Source organism: Ovis canadensis, chromosome 5, assembly GCF_042477335.2.
Source record: "Ovis canadensis isolate MfBH-ARS-UI-01 breed Bighorn chromosome 5, ARS-UI_OviCan_v2, whole genome shotgun sequence".
Taxonomy (NCBI): Eukaryota; Metazoa; Chordata; class Mammalia; order Artiodactyla; family Bovidae; genus Ovis; species Ovis canadensis.
Genome location: NC_091249.1, coordinates 43,136,163 through 43,142,162, shown reverse-complemented (window position 1 = coordinate 43,142,162; position 6,000 = coordinate 43,136,163).

Sequence of the window (6,000 nt, the reverse complement as noted above, 5' to 3'; positions counted from 1 at the left end):
GATGGGCTTTATAAAGGATAGAAATGGTATGGACCTAACAGAAGCAGAAGATCTTAAGAAGAGGTGGCAAGAATACACAGAACTGTACAAAAAATATCTTCACGACCAAGATAATCACGATGGTGTGATCACTCACCTAGAGTCCTGGAATGTGAAGTCAAGTGGGCCTTAGAAAGCATCACTACGAACAAAGCTAGTGGAGGTGATGGAACTCCAGTTGAGCTACTTCAAATCCTGAAAGATGAAGCTGTGAAAGTGCTGCACTCAAAGTGCCAGCAAATTTGGAAAACTCAGCAGTGGCCACAGGACTGGAAAAGGTCAGTTTTCATTCCAATCCCAAAGAAAGGCAATGCCAAAGAATGCTCTAACTACCACACAATTGCACTCATCTCACACGCGAGTAAAGTAATGCTCAAAATTCTCCAAGCCACGCTTCAGCAATATGTGAATGGTGAACTTGCAGAGTTCAAGCTGGTTTTAGAAAAGGCAGAGGAACCAGAGATCAAATTGCCAATATCCACTGGATCATGGGAAAAGCAAGAGAGTTCTAGAAAAACATCTATTTCTGCTTTATTGACTATGCCAAAGTCTTTGACTGTAACGATCACAATAAAATGTGGAAAATTCTGAAAGAGATGGAAATACCAGACCATCTGACCTGCCTCTTGAGAAATCTGTATGCAGATCAGGAAGCAACAGTTAGAACAGACATGGAACAACAGACTGGTTCCAAATAGGAAAAGGAGTACGTCAAGGCTGTATATTGTCACCCTGCTTATTTAACTTTTATGCAGAGTACATCATGAAAAATGCTGGGCTGGAAGAAACACAAGCTGGAATCAAGATTGCTGGGAGAAATATCAATAACCTCAGATATGCAGATGTCACCACCCTTATGGCAGAAAGTGAAGAGGAACTAAAAAGCCTCTTGATGAAAGCGAAAGAGGAGAGTGAAAAAGTTGGCTTAAAGCTCAGCATTCAGAAAACTAAGGTCATGGCATCCGGTCCCATCACTTCATGGGAAATAGATGGGGAAACAGTGTCAGACTTTATTTTTTGGGTTCCAAAATCACTGCAGATGGTGATTGCAGTCATGAAATTAAAAGACACTTACTCCTTGGAATAAAAGTTATGACCAACCTAGATAGTATATTCAAAAGCAGAGACGTTACTTTGCCAACAAAGGTCCGTCTAGTCAAGGCTATGGTTTTTCCTGTGGTCATGTATGGATGTGAGAGTTGAACTGTGAAGAAAGCTGAGTGCCAAAGAATTGATGCTTTTGAACTGTGGTGTTGGAGAAGACTTTTGAGAGTTCCTTGGACTGCAAGGAGATCCAACCAGTCCATTCTGAAGGAGATCAGCCCTGGGATTTCTTTGGAAGGAATGACGCTAAAGCTGAAACTCCAGTACTTTGGCCACCTCATGCGAAGAGTTGACTCATTGGAAAAGACTCTGATGCTGGAGGGATTGGGGGCAGGAGGAGAAGGGGACGACAGAGGATGAGATGGCTGGATGGCATCACTGACTCAATGGACGTGAGTCTGAGTGAACTCTGAGAGTTGGTGATGAACAGGGAGGCCTGGCGTGCTGCGATTTATGGGCTCGCAAAGAGTCGGACATGACTGAGCAACTGAACTGAACTGATACATCCATGGTACTCTCTCCATTCATCTCACCCTCTCCCTCTTCTCCCCGACCCTTGTCCATAAGTCTGTTCTCTGTATCTGCTTCTCTACTGCTGCTCTGCAAACAGATTCATCAGTACCATCCTTCTAGATTCCATATATATGTGTTAATATACAATATTTGTTTTTCTCTTTCTGACTTGACTCTGTATAATAGGCTCTAGGTTATCCACATCATTAAAATGGACTCTATGTGTTCCTTCTTATGGCTGAGTAGTTTCCACTGTATATATATACCACAGCTTCTTTTCCATTCATCTGTTGTTGAACCTCTAGTTTCCTTCCATGTCCTAGCTGTTGTAAATAGTGCTGCAATGAACATTGGGGTGCATGTGTCTTTTTCAATTTTGGTTTCCTCAGGGTATACACCTAGAAGTGATATTGCTGGGTCATCAACCTAGACAGCATATTAAAGAGCAGAGACATTACTTTGCCAGCAAAGGTCTGTCTAGTCAAAGCTATGGTTTTTCCAGTAGTCATGTATGGATGTGAGAGTTGGACTATAAAGAAAGCTGAGTGCTGAAGAATTGATGCTTTTGAACTGTGGTGTTGGAGAAGACTCTTGAGAGTCCCTTGGACTGCAAGGAGATCCAACCAGTCCATTCTAAAGGAGATCAGTCCTGCATCTTCATTGGAAAGACTGATGTTGAAACTGAAGCTCCAATACTTTGGCCACCTGATGTGAAGAACTGACTCTTTTGAAAATACCCTGATGCTGGGGAAGATTGAAGGCGAGAGGAGGAGGGGAAGACAGAGGATGAGATGGTTGGATGGCATTACCGACTCAATGGACATGAGTTTGAGTAAACTCCAGGAGTAGGTGATGGACAGGGAACCCTGGTGTGCTACAGTCCATGGGGTTGCAAAGAGTTGGACATGACTTAGCAACTGAACTGAACAGAACTGGTGGTAGTTTTATTCCTAGTTTTTTAAAGTAATCTCTGTACTGTCTTCCATAGTGGCTACATCAATTTACATTCCCACCAGCAGTGTAGGAGGATTCCCCTTTCTGCACACCCTCTCCAGCATTTGTTGTTTGTGGATATTTTGATTATGGCCAGTTTGTCTGGTGTGAGGTGATATCTCACTGTAGTTTTGATTTGCAGTTCTCTAATAATGAATGATGTTGAGTATCTCTTCATATGTTTATTAACCGTCTACATGTCTTCTTTGGAGAAATGTCTGTTTGTTTTTTCCACTTTTTGATTGGGTTGCTTTTCTGGTATTGAGTTGTGCAAGTATTGTTTGTAGCATTTTAACAGCATCATCTTTTAGGATTTTAAATAGCTCTACTGGAATTCCATCACCTCCACTAGCTTTGTATAGAAATGCTTTCTAAGGCCCACTTGACCTCACACTCCTGGATGTCTTGCCTATCCTTGCATGAAATGTTCCCTTTATCCCCAATTTTCTTAAAGAGATCTCTAGTCTTACCCATTCTATTGTTGTGCAGTTTCTTAGCACTGTTCATTTAAGAAGGCCTTCTTATCTCTCCTTACTATTCTCTGGAACTGTGCATTCACTTTCCCTTTCTCCTTTGCCTTTTGCTTCTTTCCTCAGCTATTTGTAAGGCATCCTCAGACAACTAATTTGCCTTCTTGCATTTCTTTCTCTTGGAGATGGTTTTGGTCACTATTTCCTGTACAGTGTTACGAATCACTGTCCATAGTTCTTCGGGTACTCTGTCTACCAGATTTAATCTCTTGAATTTGTCACTTCCACTAAATAATTGTAAGGGATTTGATTTAGGTCATACCTGAATGGCCTAGTGGTTTTCCCTACTTTATTTAATTTAAGCCTAAATTTTGCAATAAGGAGCTCAAAATCTGAGCCATAGTCAGTTCCAGGTCTTATTTTCATGACTGTACAGAGCTTCTCCATCTTTGACTATAAAGAACATAATCTGATTTTGGTATTGACCACGTGGAGATGTCCATGTATACTGACCACGTGGTGATGTCCATCCAACATCTCTTGCATTGGATATGGTGTTTGCTATGACCAGTGTGTTCTCTTGATAAAGCTCTGTTAGCCTTCACCCTGCTTCATTTTGTACTCCAAGGCCAAACTTACCTATTACTCCAGGTATCTCTTGACTTCCTACTTTTGCATTCTAGTCCCCTGTGATAAAAATGACATTTCATTGTTTTTAGTTGTAGGAAGTCTTGTAGGTCTTCACAGAATTGGTCAACTCCAGCTTCTTTGGCATCAGTGGTTGGCATACACTTGGATTCCTGTGATGCTGAATGGCTCATTTTTGAGATTGTGCCCAGGTTCTCCACTCCAGACTCTTTGTTGACTATGATGGCCACTCCATTTCTTCTAAGGGATTCTTGCCCATAGTAGTAGATATAATGGTCATCTGAATTAAATTCACCGATTTCCATCCATTTTAGTTCACTGATTCCTAAAATGTGGGTTCACTCTTGCCACCTCCTGCTTGACCATGTCTAATTTACCTTGATTCATGGACCTGACATTCCAGCTTCTTATGCAATATTGGTCTTCATAGCATCAGACTTTACTTTCAGCACCACAGTCACAGCTAAGTGTTGCTCCCACTTTGGCCTAGCCACTTCATTCTTACTGGAGATGTTAATAATTGCCCTCCGTTCTTCCCCAGTAGCATATTGCACACTTTCTGATCTGGGGCCACTTATCTTCTGGTGTCATGTCACATCTTTTTGCATTTTCATTACTGTCCATGGAGTTCTTTAGGCAAGAATACTGGAGTGGGTTGCCATTTCTGTCCCCAGTGGACCATGTTCTGTCAGACCTCTTCACTATGACCTGTTCATCTTGGGTGGCCAGCATGGCATGGCTCATAGCTTCATTGAGTCATGCAAGAACCATACGTATACTTCACATATAACCAGAGGTTGACATTGAACACCACGGACTTGAACTATATGGGTCCATGCATATAAATATGTACTGTAGAGCTATGTGAACTGTGGTTAAATCTGCACATGCAAAACCACAGATAGGCGAGCCAACTGTAAAGTGACAGGTGGAGTTTTCCCTGCCAGTGTTGGCACTCTTAACACATGCATTGTTCAAGGGTCAACTGTCATGTAGAACTGTATATTACATAAAGCACTTGTATATATGTATATATTAAATTATATAATTATATATATAATTATAAATACATAAAATTTCATAAAATCTTATATATACGTATACAACTGTATAATTTTTTTATTTCAGTGGGACGGGCAGATTATCCTCTCCTTTGGTAGACTGGCATGCCACTGGCAATTGCCAAGTCAGTACACACATGGAAGGAAGCATTAAAGACTACCTCGTATATGTTCCAAATTTTGAGTTTGGATTCATGCCAGAATATACTAGGTTGACAGTTGTTTCTCAAACATATGTATACTGCTGGATTCATAAATGCATTCAGATAGATCTGGAAGTAACACTGAGGTTCAGGTGAAAAGGAATCAAGAATGATTGAACCACTGAAACCACCTATTTTGTAGACCTTGGATAGAAAAAGAAAAGGTAGACCAAAGGAAAACTGAGGTGTGAGCTCGTCCATCCACTCTTTCCTTTTTTTCTTTCTTCCTTTTCTTTTCCGAGGAGTTTATAAGGAATCTTTTAGAGGCAAATTTTGTGTGTCATTTACTCCCGATAAACACACATTTATAGGGAGAATAACAGGGAAAGAAGTGATCAAATACGGGCTGGCTGTTTCACCTTTTATTGGCGAAAAAAATCTGTTGGCTTAAATCACTTCTGAAGACTATAAAGCTTCCCTATTTGGTACCTTTATTTTCTTTGTGCAAATTTTACAAATTTTGCTTGGTTACCTAAATAAACTTCTGCCAGAAACCAAGAGAAGACCATTACTCTCATCTGCCAACAATGAAGCTAAGTCAGAAATTGAAAGTTCTTTCCTTGAGGCAACAACCAGGCCACTAAACCAGTCTGCTTTCCTGCGTAGCTCAGTTGGTAAAGCATCTGCTTGCAATGCGGGAGACCTGGGTTTAATTCCTGGGTCAGGAAGTTCCCCTGGAGAAGGAAATGGCAACCCACTCCAGTATTCTTGCCTGGAGAATCCAATGGACAGAGGAGCCTGGCAGTCTATAGTTCATGGGATCACAAGAGTTGGACACGACTTAGCGCTTTTTCTTTTTTCCTATCTTATCCAATCTAAATAGAATGACTCAAGATACATGCTGAATATTAATGCCTCGAGTTCCTGATCTGACATCCCATCTTCAGGGCATCTTTGCACACAATCTGAACTGAACTCGAGTAACTCAATAATAGTTTTGCTTGAAATTCAGCATTTCTCTCCAGAAAA